The sequence below is a fragment of the Pinus tabuliformis genome, chromosome 6, assembly GCF_031772625.1.
Source record: "Pinus tabuliformis cultivar Carrire ecotype Pingquan chromosome 6, CPIR1, whole genome shotgun sequence".
Classification (NCBI taxonomy): Eukaryota; Viridiplantae; Streptophyta; class Pinopsida; order Pinales; family Pinaceae; genus Pinus; species Pinus tabuliformis.
In genome coordinates, this window is record NC_142292.1 from 1,713,157,407 (window position 1) to 1,713,176,566 (window position 19,160).

Genomic DNA, 19,160 nt, shown 5'->3' on the forward strand with positions numbered 1-19,160 from the left:
GGCTGCTAAGGTTGGTTGACATGTGATCTCTACAAGTAGCTTATGGTGTATTTTTTTTTTATCAAAAATACATAAGTCCTTAGTTAATTATAGGATAGATCTGGACCCTAGATCTAAGGAGATCAAATGCTTTAGTTATTTGGAAGGAGGTTATTCACTCGTTTGATGTGATTAAAAAGGGATTGGTTCCAGAAGTGGATAATGGGGAGCAAGTTAGAATTGGATCAAATCCATGGCTTGGGAGTGGCCCAAAGTATCGTCTCCCACAAATCTGGTAGATCATCTTTCAGAAAATGGATTTCAAACATTGGCTCATGTTGAAGATGAGGAAAGTTCCTCAATCTGGGGGTAGGGCTGACATTCAGTGCATCACCTTAATCTACAAGGAAACTGGAAAGATCTCTTACAATATTTCATAGCCTATATAAATGAATTCGATGTCGGTATTATTGATAGGGAGGATTCACTAATGTGGACTCATTCAATCTCTAGAAACTACATAGATGTTCACATCAATGACAACAACATTCAAATATATCCCCTTTGTTATGAAACTAGCTCACAAAAAGATAGAAAAGATAGATCAACGCCTTAGAATTCAGCCTCTTTTAGGGGGAAACCTCCTTTACATTACACAAATGAACAATTCTTGGATGATACAAATGACAAGACCTCCTTTCTATATATAGGAGTCTAAGGGGTCATAATATAATCAGAGTCGACAAAACAATAATAATGTAAGGGCACAATAATACGATAGTGGGCTTCTATGGGGCACAATAATAACAATATGGGGACTACATGGGCACAAAAATATAATAAGGGGTTTGTCCTCAATGCTTGAGTAGTTCTTGATGCTTCTGTATAAAATTATTGTCCTTCCATGTGGAATATTCAACGAGTAAGTTCTTCCACTTGATGAGATACTCTGAAATTAATCAATTTCGTAGCTGTTGGGTTCTTGTTTTTGTGACTGCTTCAGGTTCCAATATGATTTTTCTTTCCTCATGAATTTATGGAAATATTGTTTGAATTGGGATCTTCTACAACTTTTGAATGAGTGGCCACACTTCTTCAATGGGATATTTATCCACATCAAAAGAAAATATGACAAAATGTTGTGATAATAACAAGATGGTTCAATTATTTTGTTGCTTGAAAACATAGAAAACTATAGTAAGTAAAATTGCAAACATTTGTTCATTGTTGATACATGAGAATTTTCCATATTGATATGATTTCTATAAATTTTGAATTTCTTGAACATAATTCGCCTTTTAGTCTACTGTTTGCAAGAACAGTGACATGCCTTCACTTTCTACAATTTTGAATAATTATTATTCTCTATATATCTATTCTAAACGAAATCAATATGTTGAAAGATGGAATTGATTTCTTACACACAAAATTTGATGTGGCATAATGAATATATCTAAAATCCAAAAAAGTATGTGCCCATGCTATTTGGAGCCTTGCTTGAACATATCTCTTCATTGGATGAACCTCGCTTGAGCTTGCTCTGTCTCTCGCTTGGGAAAATCAACATGCATGAAATAGTTGCATCAACAATGATAGGGGATGGGGAAATAATACAAATTTGCAATATTGTGTCAGAAGCGTAATCTTCGAATGAAATCCTGTACTTGTCATAGAGTTGTTGCACTTACAAATAAGGAGGCCTTTGGTTGCACATTTTGTAGATAGTTGTTTACATTTTTATGTACGCTGTCACAAGAAACTCATCCTTTAAATATGTTTTGAGAATATTTGTCAATTTTAGGATGCCCTTATGAATAATATCCCATCTTTCTCCTACTTTTGAAAAGAGAGATTCATCAAAAAATTGCGAGTAATGTGCCCAAAAGTACAATAGAAAGTGGCACCAATAACGTGTAAATTATTGTCTTTGAATGAAAAAAAAATATAGATGAGCTTTGCGACCATAGAAGCAAAGATAATCACGAGCATTCTCATCATGATATGGATTTTTCCATGACTGACACTTCAATTTTCCCCCATGTTCTCTGTTCTTATCTTCTTGAGCTTTCGACGTTCCTTTGCACCTCTCAGTGAAATTGCTAGTTTTAAACAGATTGTATTGTTTTATTATTTAAAAGTTATTTTTAAATACAAAAATAAATTCAATATCCTTAAAATATTCAACTCTTCCAACTCAATCACAAAATTTGAAGAAAAACCTATAATGAATTTAAACCAAAAGTTTTAATAATTTGTTAGAATACACTCAACATCTTTCTTATAACTTCTCTATCACATGTTTCTTGAATAGTTCAAGTAATGACACTAGCCCTTAACTATATTTTAATTACGTTGAAGGTGTTCTCTATGTGGGATTTTGATGTCCAGACATTGTTCATTGCAGCGAATCAACGAGCATAGTTTTCATCCCCGCACTTATACAATTTTGACATATGGAATCTCCGTCTTGCCTCTCTATAGTGTTGTGTAGGGTGGGAAGTTGTGTATCTGTCTTTTCACGATGATAACCACCAGTCACTGTTGACCAACTTCGAAGAACCTCAACGACTACTATAAGTGACGAGTAGCTATCATGTTTTGTTAACATGTGCTTTCTCCACGTAAATAGCTCAGAAAATGGATGTAGAGTGGTCTTGAACACCCGAAAGAGCTTTCCAAAAAAGTCGTGTTGTCTTCTTGACACCCATTTCATAAAGTGTAGGGTTGGAATTCTGAAGGGTTTTTATTATATTCCAAAGCTTACATTTCTGTAGAAGAAAGCTTGTTCGAAGAAGAAAATAACTGCCGTGGGGGAGTACAAAATATTGTTGTTCCTTGTGTTTGTTTGAGTTTTCTTTAGAGAGGCCTACTATGGAGACCCTTTTGTTTTTTATGAATCGAATGTTTCTTACATTGAATTTGCCCCTTTGGGTGTGAAGCAACAGGTGATTGGGATTAATGGGTAGTATCTTGGACCATTGGTCAACTTGAAAACCAATTGAAATTTGGTAGTGAATGTTTTGAAAAATTTGGATGAGCCACATCTGATCACCTGGAATGGTTTCCAAAATCGTAGAAATTCTTGGCAAGTTGTTATATTTGGAACCAATTGTCCTATTCCAATAGGATGGAACTGAACCTATAATTTTCAGGCCAAATATCAAATTGGTAGATTTTTTTAATTCCCTTACCTTCACTTTCATAGAGCAGCTTGAGGGTTTGGAGGAGTTATTGTGAACAATCGCCCAGTGCCATTTGGAACTCCTGATGGAGATTTCACAATATTTTTAGGTGACTAGTATACAAGGTGTCACCAAGATTTGCAAGCATCCCTTGATGCTAGTAAGGACCTTGGAATGCCTAATGGAGTGATTTTAATGGGAAAGGGCCCTACCGTTACAATAATTCAATCCCCGCTGATATTGAGTATGAGACATTCAATGTTCAGCCTGAGAAAAGCTATCGCTTGAGGGTACCCAATGTTGGGATTTCAACTTCTTTGAACTTTAGAATCTAGAGTCATAATTTGTTGCTTGCGGAAATAGAAGGGTCCTATACATCACAACAAAATTACATGAACTTGGATATTCATGTTGTCAGTCTTACTCATTCCTAGTGACGATGGAGCATAATACAAGCACTGATTATTACATGGTGGCAATTGCTCACTTTGTTAATAAAACTATTTGGTCCAATTTCACAGGTTTGGCGATATTTCATTATTCCAATTCTAAAGGTAAGGCAAAAGGGCCTCTTCCATATGGTCTGGATGATTATTATGACAAGTACTTCTCTATGAACTAGGCGAGATCTATCAGGTGGAATGTATCTATTACGGCTGCTAGGCCTAATCCACAAGGGTCATTCAAATATGGATAGATTGATGTCACTCAGGCCTTTGTGTTGAAAAACAAGCCACCATAATTTATCAATGGGATACAATGTTTCATTTTGAATGGAATCTCTTACTAAGCTCTTGCAACTCCACTCAAGCTTGTTGATCGTTTTAATCTATCTCGAGTCTTCAAACGTGGCTTCCCAGAGAAACAATTGAATAGGACACCAAATCTTGATGTGTCAATAATTAATGGAAACTATAGAGGATTCATGGAAATCATTCTACAGAATAATGATACACCTTGAGAAGTTATCACATGGATGGCTATGCCTTTTTTGTTTTCGTGGTGGAATATGGAGATTAGATCAAAGATAGCAGAGGAACTTACAATAAAGGGGATGGATTTTCTCATTCCACAACACAAGTTTTCCCCAATGTCTGGACAACAATTCTAGTATCTCTATTAGGCCCCTATACTACTAGTGTAACCCCTTATTGTTATTAGTACAAACCCCTTATTATATTTTTGTACCCATGTAGTCCCAATATTGTTATTATTGTGCCCCATAGAATCCCACTATTGTTATTCTTGTGCCGTCACTATTTTCTTGTCATTTGTATCATCCAAGAATTTTTCATTTGTGTAATGTAAAGGAGGTTTCCCCCTCGAAGAGGCTGAATTTTAAGGCGTTGATCTATCTTTTCTATCATTTTGTGAGCTGGTTTCATAACATTTGGTATCAGAGCTTTGGATTGTAGGGTTTCGTTGCTCCAAACAAGTCATTGTCGCATTTTCGCTATCTTTTTTTTTGTGATGTTTCAGACACTAAAAGAAAACCCATTTGGGTTGAAATCATTCTAAACCTCGGATACAAATTTCAGATATTTTTGCACTACATTTGCAGAGATATGATCTGAGGAATTCAGCCTTTTTGCAGATTCCCGAATTACATTACAAACAGGTGACTTGGGGAAATTGTCATAACTCTCTCTCTGGGCATCATATTGAAATTTCGTAAGAAGTTACATAAAGAGGATAGGCTGTAGTTTCCTGTGTATAGTTTTCAGATCCGAAGGTCAAAACAATGACACATGGCACTTCATACAAGTTCTCTCTTCTGAAAAGGTATATAATCAGGTCATCTTGGGAGATTGTGCATAACTCTTTCTTGGAGAATCCAATTTCAATTAGACTGGTGGCATAGGAAGAGGATGCAGAGGACTACTACAGTTCAAGATTTAAGAACTGGAAGATTTGAAGTTACAGTGTTACATTCATTTCAAGATCGAGCTCCTAAAATCAAGAAAAGGCGATATGAGGAAGTTTGATGGCAAGGATCCGGTAAATTGGATACTACAGGTGGAGAAATATTTTGATCTACATGGCGTACCACTATTACAAAAGGTATGTATTGCATCTTCATATTTAGAACAAGATCATTTTTATGGTATAAAGGGCTTTGTTCTCATTAACAACTTGTTACATGGTCAATTTTCACGGAGGAAATGATAGCACATTACGAGGATACAAAGAGCAACACCTTCTTTAGAGAAACACCACAACAATTGGAAGAAAAAAGAGAAAAAAGGCTTTGTTACAAAGCGGAAAGCAAAATTATGGCAACAAGGAAGTTTAACCCTCACAACTATAAATACAGAGGTGTTGCTTCTCTTAGCCTTCCATAACCTACAGGGGTTACACCACAACAATTGGAAGAAAAAAGAGAAAAAGGTATTTGTTACAATTGTGATAGCAAATGCACTAAAGGTCATAAGTGTGCTGAGAAGAAAATATTTTACATAGAGTATGAAGAGGAGGAAGAAAAGGATCAAGAAACATCAAAAGAAGAGGATATACGCCAGGACCTAACCCCATAGAAAGAAGAAATGAATCTGACCATATCTTGTATAGCATTGGCAAGAATTACCACTCCTCAAACTCTCAAGATAGAAGGACATATCAAGAAGGAAAAGGTTCAAGAAGTGAAAGATCACATCGAGAAAGAAGAAATGAATCCAAACATATCTTGTAATGCATTGGCCAGAATTACCACTCCTCAAACTATCAAGATAGAAGGACATATCAAGAAGAAAAATGTTCAATAAGTGAAAGATCACATCGAGCATCAAGAAATGAATCTAACCATATCTTTTAAAGCATTGGAAGAAATTACCACTCCACAAACTCTCAAGATAGAAGGACATATCAAAAAGAAAAAGGTTCAAGCAGTGAAAGGTCACATTGAGCATCAACAACAAGTTATCCAACTTTTAAAGGATAACACAACTTTGGTGAAGAATCAAATGAAAAAACAAGTAGATCAACATTGTAGTGAAAAAACATTTGACGTAGGTGATTGGGTATTTTTACGGCTACATCTCAAGCAAGCTATTTATGAGAAGGAAATGTTGGAAATGCTACATGCACTTAAGAAATGGTGACCTTATCCAATGGGAAGACACTTCAAGGTAAAAATGGATCATGATAGTCTTAAATACTTTTTAGAACAAATGTTATCTTTAGAAGAACAAAAAAAATGGGTCACAAATATGTTGGGTTATGACTTTGACATCATCTATAGAAAAGGGAAGAAAATTTTTGTTGCAGATGCACTCTCAAGAAAGGACGAGGATGTGGAAACATTGTTTTGTGTTATTTCTATTATCCAACCAGATTGGATAAATGAAGGGAGGGATGAATGGAATAAGGACAAAGAAGTGTGGCCACTCGTTCAAAAGTTGCAGAATATCCCAATTCAAACAATATTGCCAGAACTTGAAGAGGAAGGGAAAATCATATTGGAACCTGGAGCAGTCACAGAAAAAAGAACCCAATAGCTATGAAATCGAACAATTTCAGAGTATCTCATTAAGTGGAAGAACTTACCCATTAAAGATTCCACATGAAAGGACAAGAATTTTATACAGAAGCAGCAATAACTACTCAAGCATTGAGGGAAACACCTTTTGAAGGAGAGGGGCATGTTAGGCCCCTATACTACTAGTGTAACCCCTTATTGTTATTGGTGCAACACCCTTATTATATTTTTGTACCCATGTAGTCCCCATATTGTTATTATCGTGCCACATGGAAGCCCACTATTGTTATTATTGTGCCGTTACATTATTATTGTTATGTCAGCTCTGATTATATTATGACCCCTTAGACTCCTATATATAGAAAGGAGGTCTTGTGATTTGTATCATCCAAGAATTTTTCATTTCTGTAATGTAAAGGCTGAATTTTAAGGCGTTGATCTATCTTTTCTATCATTTTGTGAGTTGGTTTCATAACAATCTCTATATAATGTTGGCATGTGGAAGATCCAAGACGAAAATATAGATACCTATAGTTGGGTTAGGAAAAATATGTAATGGTCATGAATCTAGAGATAAACAACAAAACTAAGTTTCCTCTTCCTAGAAACGCTCTTTACTGTGGTGCCCTCTTGCGCATGCAGAAGCCACATCCCGATACAAATGATGAAAAAGTGTCAGCTTCATCTATCAATGTTTGCATAATTACATTTCTAGGTGGCTTTCTAATTTCCTTGAGAATACTTTTACGCTAAATTAGCTTTCCCCAAAGAAATCCTTGACCACTTGCAAATACATTCGAGGATTTCTTGTGTGTGAAGATATGTTAGTGATATTAAAATTCTAGATATGTAGCAAATACTACTATGATTCATTTAAAGCAAAAGGGAAAGGTGAAGAAATTGTTGTTGAATCCATCTTGGGACTTGTGAGGACCTATTGACGTACATTTTTTTGGCATCGCGAATAGATAATGGTTGGTTGTTACTAAAATTTATTCATGCATTTATGTGTGATGCCATCTTGCTTTGGGTATTGGGATTTAGATTTGAGTTTTAGGCATAATTGTAGCTATATGGCCAACCAAAGTCTTAGGCATTTGTTGTATTTATTCATGACTTTGTAAGGATTCATTTGGATAGCTCGTCTAGCTCGTTGTCCTAATTTTACTATCGTGATATATATATACATATATATTGAAACTTTTTTTTTTTTTATATACCCGTCATTTTGATATTTTTCGAAATAATTAGCTAGTCAACAATGATGTTTTTATTTTAGAAAAAAACTGTATTTTACGACTAAAAAATGATAAAATGGTTAATGGGCATCAATTTTAAATCCTCGTGGAGATATTTGAATTCAAGGAGGTACTTTATAGTACCCAACTCTTTTTTCCTACTCAATTATGGAGGAATCATCAATAAATATCTCCTCTTTATTAGATGGAGGACTAGTCAATAAATATCCCTTCTTTATTTATTTATATAACATTAGATTTGGTGGGCCAACCACCCACATATTGGATAGAGAAACTAGGCTAACAACGCGAACCTTTCAATAAAAATTAAACATTCACACTTACAATTACATTTAAACATTCATATCAACATTCTTTAAAAATCCCTAAAAGATTATAGTAATAAGGTTAAAAATACATTCAATAGGACAAAAAGGGCTTATAAAATTTGAAAATAAATATATCTCTCATTAATTCCTCTAAAAATTGAGATCTATATATTAAAAATAGCTAACAAGTCTAACCTATATTAGAATACTTGGAGAGCTCTGCAATGTTGAAAGAACTCTACAATGAAAAAATAATCTCTTGCAAAATGATATGCCTCTTCTATCTCTCTCTTATTACATCATTTTATAAGTGTGGTTTTTGTGGAGATCACACTAACGTACCTATAATTTGGTTACAAGATCAATACAATTGATTTACAATTCATTATAGGTATTCATGCTTCATCATATGCCTGCAGAGTATATCCTACTCAATTGTGTAGAGTCCTATGCAATATGTCTTTGTGGAGTGTATTTCCTTCACTGAGTGCAACATCCCTTTCCTTTACACATCTCTTATGACTTTTTAATACTTTCAAAACTTCAATATTCCCCTTTTGCCAATATCCCTGCAACATTAATATGGCTTATCCTCAAGAAAAATATTGCAATTTGGTATGAATGATGTAGTTAATGGAACATTTGTGATGAAACAATGTACAAAAATTGGGATTCTAGTATCTAGTTCCTCAAATGAGTCTTGCACCTTTGGAGGTCTGTGAAAAATCTCATAACTACCTCAATGGTCATAGTTTCCTTAGTAAGCTTGAATGACTCAAGAGGCATTGGTTTTAATATCTTTCATCATTGCCGAGCTATTAAATGAGCTTTACAGAGTGTCTTATTATAAAAAGCTTGATCTTGAATTCAGATACCACAAAATGAAATTAAGAAATGAAGACATTCTAAAAATTGTTTTTAGAACACATGATGTGCAATGAGTACTTGGTCATGCCATTTGCCTTGACTATATGATCCTTCTACTTTTCAAAGCCATGTGAACAAATTTTTGCAACCCTTTCTTAGAAATTTTATGTTGGTTTTCTTAAAGGGAAGAAATATTAAGCATGTGGACAAAGTTCTACAAATTCTTTAGAACAATCAATTTTATGTAAAAATATCATAAATAGGGTTTTGGAAATAAGTAGTAGAGTATTTGGGTCACATTGTTTCAAAGGAAGGAGTTAAGGTGGACCCTTAAGAGATCCAAGTTATTGCAAAATGGTATTTATTGCTAACATAAAGAGATTTAGAGGATTTTTTTGACTCATGAGACATTATTGAATTTAAAAAAAATATTATGCTTGCATTGTGGACCCACTCATACCTATCTTGATGAAAAATCATTTGTATGATTGTGAGGCTACTTTGGTATTCTCTCTCTTAAAGGGTTCCACCTTCTACACCAATTTGGGAAACACATTATTTTGGTAAAACATTCATAATAGAATGTGATGCATCAGGAGAAGAAATTGTAGTAGTATTAACACAAGAAGAGGTATGTTTTTCTTTTGAAAGCAAAAATTCAAGGAAAATACTTGATGAAATATACATATGAAAAAAAAAAATCGAAGAAATTTTACCTGTAATAAAAAATATAGATAATATCTCATAAGGAGGTACTTTAAAGTTAGGATAGACCAAAGTAGTCCAATGCACCTTCTAGAGAAAAAGTTATCATCAAATGAGAAATAAAATTGAGCAATAAGGCTCTAGGAGTTATTAGTCCTAGAGCCTTGGTTGGAAAAATGCTCTCGTAGCCCTATAACAACTTGGGTTGAGTTACTTGTCTTAGAAGTCTTGTTGGAAAAATGCTCTGGAAGCCATTGTTGGGTTGACTTACTAGTCCTAGAAGCCCTAATTGGAAAAACACTCTAGAAGCCTAGAAAAGTGGTGGGTTCAATTACTAGTCATAGAGACTTGGTTGGAAAAATGTTGTGGAGCCTAGTAGCAAAAGTAGGTTGAGATACTAGTCCTATAAGCTAGGTTGGAACAAACACTCTAGAGCTCTAGAAGGCTTGGTTAGATACCAATTTGACAATGGTTTTGTTGGAAATGCTGGGGGGGGGTGAATAAGTATTTCTTTTTCAACTATTATTTTACCATATGAAACATTGATATTCAGAAAACAAGATGCACAACAAGTATCAATGATTTTATTAATATAATCTTTGCTATAAAATAGATACAATATATAAGTGGTTGCAATCAGTTTCCAAGCACCAACTTGGACTTTTGTGAGGCTCCAACCTCCAAAGCTCCAACTTGTTTCACCAAGGTAACAATCTTGGACTTAGGAGCACAAACTCCCAAGGACTTCAATCCTTCCAGTTCCTGAGACACCAGTCCCAAGGACACCAATCCTTTCTACTTTTGAGGCACCAATCCCAAGGACTCCAATCCTTCTTACTTCTGAGGCATCAACACCAAGGACTCCAATCCTTCTTACTTCTGAGGCACCAACCCCAAGGGTTTCAACCCAATCTTGTCATGGCATGTTTGATAATAATGTTCTGCTCTTAGAACTCTTCTTTACTGAGTTCTGTGTATTTATAGCTTCACTGTAGCCTCCTTGCTACAACATCAATGACAACTAGACTTCTTAGGAAAGAGTCTTTGCAACTATTCATATTGTCCACACAGAGTCTCCAATAGATGACCTCTGATAATGTCTCCACACAGCTTTAGTGAGTCTACTATTAGTTGCACTAAGCTCTTCATAAGAACCAACTTTCTGTTCAAGCATCTCTTCTTACTGTCACTACTTTTCCCTTCAAACCATGTTAGATAAAACTCTATTCATTACATCACAGAGTTATTCTTCAAACTGCATTGTATACTTAATTGATTCTTTCACAGGGTAACCTGATTAGCTGAGAAGCTCACCCTTCGAATGCCTCCTATCTTGTTGGTCCTTCGACCGTTTTATGTTCTACTGGACCTTACAACTGCCTCTATTTCCTCCAACATTTTCAACAAAAAACACAAACTTTCCTTATTCTTTGTTTTGTATCTTCCTGATGCCTCTGACCATTGGTTTCCTCTTTCTACTGCCCCTTCAGCTTCCTCGATGCTCGCTACAGCTTCCTGTGCATTGGCTTAGCCTCTTCGACACTTTGGCTTCCTCTGCACTAGCTTGTCCTCTTAAGCGCTTTGGCTTCCTCTGCACTGGCTTGTCCTCTTCGACGATTTGGCTTCCTCTATCTCTTCATGCTCACCAACACTCTTGGGACACATTGATTCAACGGCGAGGACCGAATACATAGAGAACAAACTTCTACATAAAAAACTGTAACAAAGGCCCCCTTTTTTTGTAAGAATATGCAAACACAAGTCATTATTGTTTCCGGAGAGAATTCATTGGAGAAATAGTACCAACAAGGAGGCCCCACCTACCACATCACCTTCGTAATCAAAATTGGATTCGTTCAGGTCTCCTCAACTATCGAGAGCATTTTTTAATGCATTTTTCCCATCAAACCCCATGCAATACAAATATTCAAATTCACAGGAATATATGAAAAACAACCGACCGAAACGCTAAAGGGCGGACTTCAAAAAACTTTACACCCACATCTATTCCTATATCAGGTCCACTACATATATCGCAATCGGCAGTCGCAGCTTCCTGATGGCTGATGGTTGATTCACCTGCAGATGCGATATGATATTGAATCAAAATGTAATGTTGCATCGGGTCCGCAACATGCATGACAATCAACACTTGCAAGAGTGAGAGCCCTTTGTGTATTGTAATATGCGAGTACCGATAAGACGGATGTGATATTATTATACACTATTTTTAATGCCTTCGTCGGGTCCATACATATATATCGCAATCGGTGGTTCGGGGGTGACAGCCCTTTATATATTGCGATGTGAGAGTCCAGATTGGCAGATGCAATGCTATTAAGGGTTGTTGCTATAACCCGTTCGGGTCCGTGTATATACTCCTCCACTCTTAACTTAACCCATAAATTGATTTATGCCAATATTATGTTACATCACATTGTAATGGTCTGTGGGTCCATGTATATATATATATATATATATATATATATATATACACACATCGCAATCGAGGGTTTTGGGTAGTGGCACATAACCGAACCCACCGATTATCATATGGCCGATATATATATACCCTGCCTCTATACTCTGATATATATATCTTTTCGCCTCCGATAGTTTATATCGCATATACCTATGTTATATACTGCTCCGCCTCTTTTAACACTTCTGCTCTTCTTTAGCTCTGCTCCTTTAACTCTTCCACATATATATGTATTCCACTCTTCTTTGGCTCTTTGATATGTATTACTCCCGATTAGACTCCTTGGCATATATTACTCCCGATATGGATGATATGCCTCCGATAGATCTATTTTTCTCCTCCGATGGCTCTGTTTTCTCCTCCAATAGCTCTATTTTCTCCTCTGATAGCTCTGCTTTTCTCCAATGTCTTCCTTTGGCTTTGCAATGTCTTTCAATGACCTTCTCTCATAACAGACTCTTACTCATGGCTTGGCTTTTTTGATGGCCTTGCTCTTGTTTCTTCATGGATCTACTCTACTTCCCCTTGGCTTTATATCATCATCTAGTATCTAGAATATTGCCATATTGACATCAATGACAACCTATGTCAAAAATCTCCCCCTTTGTTATTGATGGCAATATTCTTCTTCTCTCCCCCTTTGACATCAATGGCAAAGGAGTGCTCTGGGACTCCCCCTATCAAACTACTTCTGTTCTTCATGAATGGTAGGTCTTCGTGGGTTCATGACTCTCCCTGTCATAGTGCTCTTCTTTTTAATCAAGATAGAATGATTGATGCTTTATCATCAATTAGCACATTATTCCCTCTTCATTTCTCAGAACTACTTTATCATGGCTTCAATAATTCTTAAGATGCTCTACTTTAATGCTTTCAACCAGATTGCAAATATCCATACACCAAGTGTCCAAGTCCAGGTTTTTATGCTTCAATCCATATTGTTGTCTCCACAGTCAGAATTGAGAGGCCTTCATAGTCCGAATCAAGAGAAAATGTCATTGAAATTTTCTTTCTTGCTGTCTTTCTTCAGATCTGAGTTCCTTTGTGTTTCTGTGCTTCTCCTTAAGTCACTGCCATCCAATATTCAACATCATTGTATTTGGATGAAATGGTGAGAGGTTGTGCCTCACTGTTGCTGTATTTTCTAAGTGACCAGTATCTGCTTAAGTTATATTTGATTGCACGACATTCTTCTTTCTATGAGCCATCTTTTCCTTGTATTCTTGTTAATATTGATACCATGATCATAGAACAACTCTTGGAAACAAATCACTCCAAATCTTGATACATCAATAATTAATGGGAACAATAGAGGATTCATGGAAATCATTCTACAAAATAATGATACGGTTGTGAGAAGTTATCACATGGATGGATATGCCTTTTCTGTTTTCGTGGTGGAATATGGAGATTAGATCAAAGATACCAGAGGAACTTACAACAAAGGGGATGGAGTTTTGAATTCCAAAACACAAGCTTTCCCCAATGTCTAGACAACATTTCTAGTATCTCTAGATAATGTTGGCATGTGGACTATCCAAGCCGAAACTCTAGATACCTATAGGTGGGTTAGGAAACATATGTAATGGTCATGAATCCAGAGTTAAACAACAAAACTAAGTTTCCTCTTCCTAGAAATGCTCTTTACTGTAGTGCCCTCTCGCGCATGTAGAAGCCACAGTTCGATACAAATTATGATAAAATGTCGGCTTCATCTATCAATGTTTGCATAATTGCATTTCTGTGTGGCTTTCTAATTTCCTGGAGAATACTTTTAAGCTAAATTATCTTCCCCAAAGAAATCCCTGACCACTTGCAAATACATTCGAGGATTTCTCGTGTGTGAAGATAGGTCACTGATATTAAAATTCCAGATATGTAGAAAATACTACTATGATTCATTTAAAGAAAAAAGGAAAGGTGAAGAAATTATTGTTGAATCCATCTTGGGACATGTGAGGACCTATTGACGTACATTTTTTTGGCATCGCGAATAGGCAATGGTTGGTTGCGACTAAAATTTATTCATGCATTTATGTGTGATGCCATCTTGCTCTGAGTATTGGGATTTAGATTTGATTTTTAGGTATAATTGTAGCTATATGGCCAACCAAAGTATTAGGCATTTGTTGTATTTATTCATGACTTTGTAAGGATTCATTTGGATAGCTCGTCTAGCTCATTGTCCTAATTCTACTACCTTGATATATATAATTTTTTTTTTTTATATACCCATCACTTTGACATTTTTCGAAATAATTAGTTAGTCAACAATGACATGTTTATTTTAGAAAAGAAATATATTTTACGATGAAAAAATGATAAAAGGGTAAATGGGCGTCAATTTTAAATCCTCGTGAAGATACTCGACTTCAAGGAGGTGAGAGTGTTGTGAATGATCAGATTCAGGTTATGGTGATTAAGTTTCAGTGATTGGTTGAGGAAAATGTACTTGATGATTCTATTGCAGTTATGATGTTGTTGATGGGTCCAGTATGAAAATTGAATGAAACGTGGCCTTCAGATTATGGTGTTGTGTTCCAAGAGTATCTAGTCTAAAAATTCATGAAACGTGGTCGCTGGTAGAAGAGTGGAGTTTTCTGTAGGCTGGCACCTATGTACTAGTAAACGTATTGGCTAGTACAAGAGCTAGGGGGTTGTAGCTCCCTTCCAGTAGTAGTTGGAGAACCAGAGAAGGTTGTAGCCTTCTGCAGGTGGGTGCCTGCGTACTGGTATGAGTCTGCACAAGTACAAGATTGTAAACTGATTTTCTTATTATTAAAAGAAGACAAAGACGACAACATCAAGTGGTTTTTACCCACATTGGGTTTCCACCTTATATCTTGGTGTTCATGTGTGTTTCTTATGTTTGATTCTTTATTCTACTTTTACTGCACTGTCTAATAAATCTATGATATACTGGTTAAAGTTCAACACATGATAAACTATCTAAATCAAAAGTCTCTGCATATACGCTGGTTTCTTTAAGTACAATCATGTGTACACACGATTTCACTTAGTTGAAGTAGCGTATATAAATATGTTTGGGGAATTAAATTATTGATCTGATAATACTAATTCACCCCATCTCAGTATTATTTCCAACACAACTACTTTCCCAAGCCAAATTTTCTTATAATGGTTCTCCAAATGTAAGAATTGATCAAAGTCCTTATCAGATTATGCATGGAATGCATCCAAGATGAGTGAAGGAACACATAAAATTTGGTAAAGGAGTGCAATAGGAGAATATTTTGTTATAGTCATGCAAGAGATCCATGAATAAGTGAAACGAATATTGCAGGAGAGTATTCTTGCTAATATTTAAAGGAGATTGGAATGAGATATTGCAAGGAGTTTTTTAATATTGATACCATGATAGAACAACTCTCAGAAACAAATCACTCCATATTTTACTAGCGAAATGAGGGAAATTTCACCTTGTGATATCCCAACATTTCTCAAGTTCTTTCAACATGAATTCGTCATGTACTTTACCTAAAGCTAGTAATATTGTGACAACCACATATTCTTCCAACGAAACCTTATACTTGTCATAGAGTTGTTGTGCATACATATAAGAAGGCCTTTGGGTGAACATTTTGTAGACATCTGTATAAATGTTCATATACTATGTTACAGGAAACTTGTCTTTTAAATATTCTTTAAGAATATCTATCAACTTTAGGATGCCATTTTGAATAATATCCCATCCTTCATTGAATTATATAGTTGTATCTCTTGACATCATCATATTTTTTGAAGTGGTAACTTCCCTCCTTTGTTAGCCTTCAACTTCTTTCAAGCAACGTCTACCAACACTACAAAGAAGTCTTTCCTTACGCACAAAATATCATGTAATTTAACCTAATTGTGCCGATTGCTAGTTTTGCTAGTCGCTACACATAAAATAGAGAAAGGGATTATCTCACATTGTGAGGAAAAGAAGAAAAGTTTTGATATATTAATATAGAGAGCGTCACTCCATATAAGGAACCAAAATTCTTGGTTCAATATGATTGGGAAATATTATTTATTTATGAAAATATTTAACACATCAAATTATTTTTATGCATTTATACTCAAATATATATGAGACGCATACATCATTATTGCATATATACACTTTGACAACTTATACATACCACTGTGAAAGTATCAACCTTTACAATTCGACATAACAAATCATACATATGAAAAATAAAAATGATCAATAATATTGATATTTCTACATATAAATCATAAAGTAATGACACATTAAAGAAAAATAAACACCTACACATAATGTGCCCGATTAAATGTGATAATGTTTATAATGGAAATAATTTACTTTATTCACTTACATTTAATGTACTCCCATTAACACATGATAATTTTTTTTTATTTTTTTTTACAATAAATAAAAACAAAACATATCAATTTTTCTTAGAAAACCATTTTCTTAAAAAAATAGAAATATACATAAAAATAAATTTTGAAACTTATTCTAATTGAAGTCAATGTGTTAATTGATACATTGACACCTATAGTGTTTTATTTGTTTCGAGACATAGAGTGAACACAGACTCTTATTCGCTGAACAATAATGCATTCAAGGCTTTAAGCCTCTATTAACTCAACTCTACAGCCTAGCCAACTCCTAACCACTTCATAACCTCCTTACCTTCCATTACAAAAACAATTGAAGCATGCAAAGGAAAAAAACTATGGTTGTTTTAGATATAAGTCGAGCTGATTGTGATTGACCTAACGTGTGAGCCCAATTAATTAAGAGGAGGTTGAGATTTCATGGAGTACATGTGGGTCTACACTGACTCTTACTAGAGGTCAAGACATGAAAGAATTTTAACATGAGCTGGGGTCATCAGTTGACAGAGTCAGACCCAACAACTAACAAAGAAATCTCAGAGTTTGTTTGCTAGGTTAAGCTCTTGTGTGTGCATTTGAACAACCCAGGATGACGTAAGCCTGAGCCAACATCTTCAGGACAAAGGAGATCAGGGCCAATAGTTTACAGAGCTAAGTTTAGTGTTTGAAAGAGAAATCCTGGAGTCTGTCTCCCGGGGATATCCCTTTGTGCACAGTCGGGGATAGCAGGGGTGATGTAATCCTTGGTTGACATGTACAAGTGAAAAAACCTAAAGCGGGCTTTGTCACAAGTTTTGGTCATGTTATAAATGCAGAGTGTCGAAAAAAAAAGTTGCAAAGGTAACATCTTCTATGAGAGATAAGCCATCTTTCCTTTGGAAACTTGTTACAATATCGACTATAGTGGTTCTTTAGGGTTTTAGGTTTAATGAATACCTTTTGATATATATATATATATATATATATATATATATATATATATATATATATATATATATATATATTCTTGCTAGCGGTGGTTCTGGTTAGCTCTGACAATTAAAGAGTTCTAAAGTACTTGAGGGGAATCAAGACTTTAGACTCAACTATACACAAGTCGGTGACATTTAGCTTGATTGGATACTCTGATTCAAATCTCGATGGAGATAAATAAATTGTAGTATCTACTACAGGTTATGTTATGAGTCTTGGATCATGAGACGTCTCCTAGAGGTCACAGAAACAATCAGTTCCATAAGATTCCACAATTGAGGTAGAATATGTGGCAGCAACTCAAGAAACAAAGGAAATTGTGTGGCTTCGAAAAATTTTGGAAGATTTGTAGGAGAAACAAATCCATTCAACTCCTCTTTTGATTGAAAACACTTTTGCAATAAAGTTGGCCAAGAACATAAAGTTTCATGATTGAACCAAACACATCAATACAAAGTATCATCTGATTCAACATCAAGTTGCGACATTGTTCCACAAATGAGCATATAAAAAACATCTTCTCCAAAGATCTTGGAGAGGAAAATTTTGAAATAATCAAAATAATTCTTGGACTCACCAACATCACTTCAGATTAAGGGGGGGTTGGGGGATGTTCACACCTAATTTTGGTGAAAAAGTATTATCAACATTTTCGATTCTTTCATCTGCCCAATATGGGAATGAAGTAATATATGAATTATTTTATAGTGTTTCTATATGACAACGAGTTTTCAGATTTTCTATTCCTTCAAATTGGTTTTGTAATTTATTTAATATTTTCAGCAAAAAGAAAATCACATACCCTCCCAAATTGATTGTTGTTCCAAATTTTCATGTTTAGTGAGCTTGACAAGATGTTTGGTGAAGGATACCAGAACTTACCAAGAAAGGTAACCAATCTCTTATAGTCCAACATATAATTGATGTCCTCATATGCTTCTAATTTTCTTGAACTATGGCTAACTATTATTAATGCAAGTAGAGAGAGACAAAGGCGAGGTGGTTTCTTCAATATGGTGTACATAAAGGACCATTCCAAAGTCAGAGGAAACTCCTAAACATGGCTGACTCATCACACAATTACCATTGGATGGTCTATTGAGTGGTATTCATGGCATATAAAGAATGTAATTTTCACCATGAATGAATGTAATTTTCACTTGCAATGAAATTACAAATAATGCATAGATCCTATAGGTTTTTAAGGTGTGTAAATGACCCACCTTACTATAACCTTATTTTCTAATTAAGAGGGGTCTCAATCTAGCCACTATAGAGGTAGGGGACACTATGGGAGAATTTAAAAATTTTGTGATTAGAAAATTCGATACTAAATTTGATATTTATCCACATCGAAAGAAAATATGACAAAATGTTGCGATAATAACAAGATGGTTCAATTTTTGTGTTGCTTGAAAACATAGAAAACTATAGTAAAGAAAATTGCAAACATTTGCTCATTGTTCATACATGAGAATTTTCCATATTGATATGGTTGCTACAAATTTTGAATTTCGTAAACATAATTCCCCTTTTAGTCTAATGTTTGCAAGAATAATGACA

The 19,160-nt window shown here is 35.0% G+C and overlaps 1 pseudogene; it reads left to right on the forward strand.

Annotated features, from left to right (window-relative positions):
• LOC149265607 (monocopper oxidase-like protein SKU5) overlaps positions 1-13,929 on the forward strand; it is a 31,675-nt pseudogene extending 17,746 nt beyond the window's left edge.
• Positions 13,930-19,160: the final 5,231 nt, after the last annotated feature.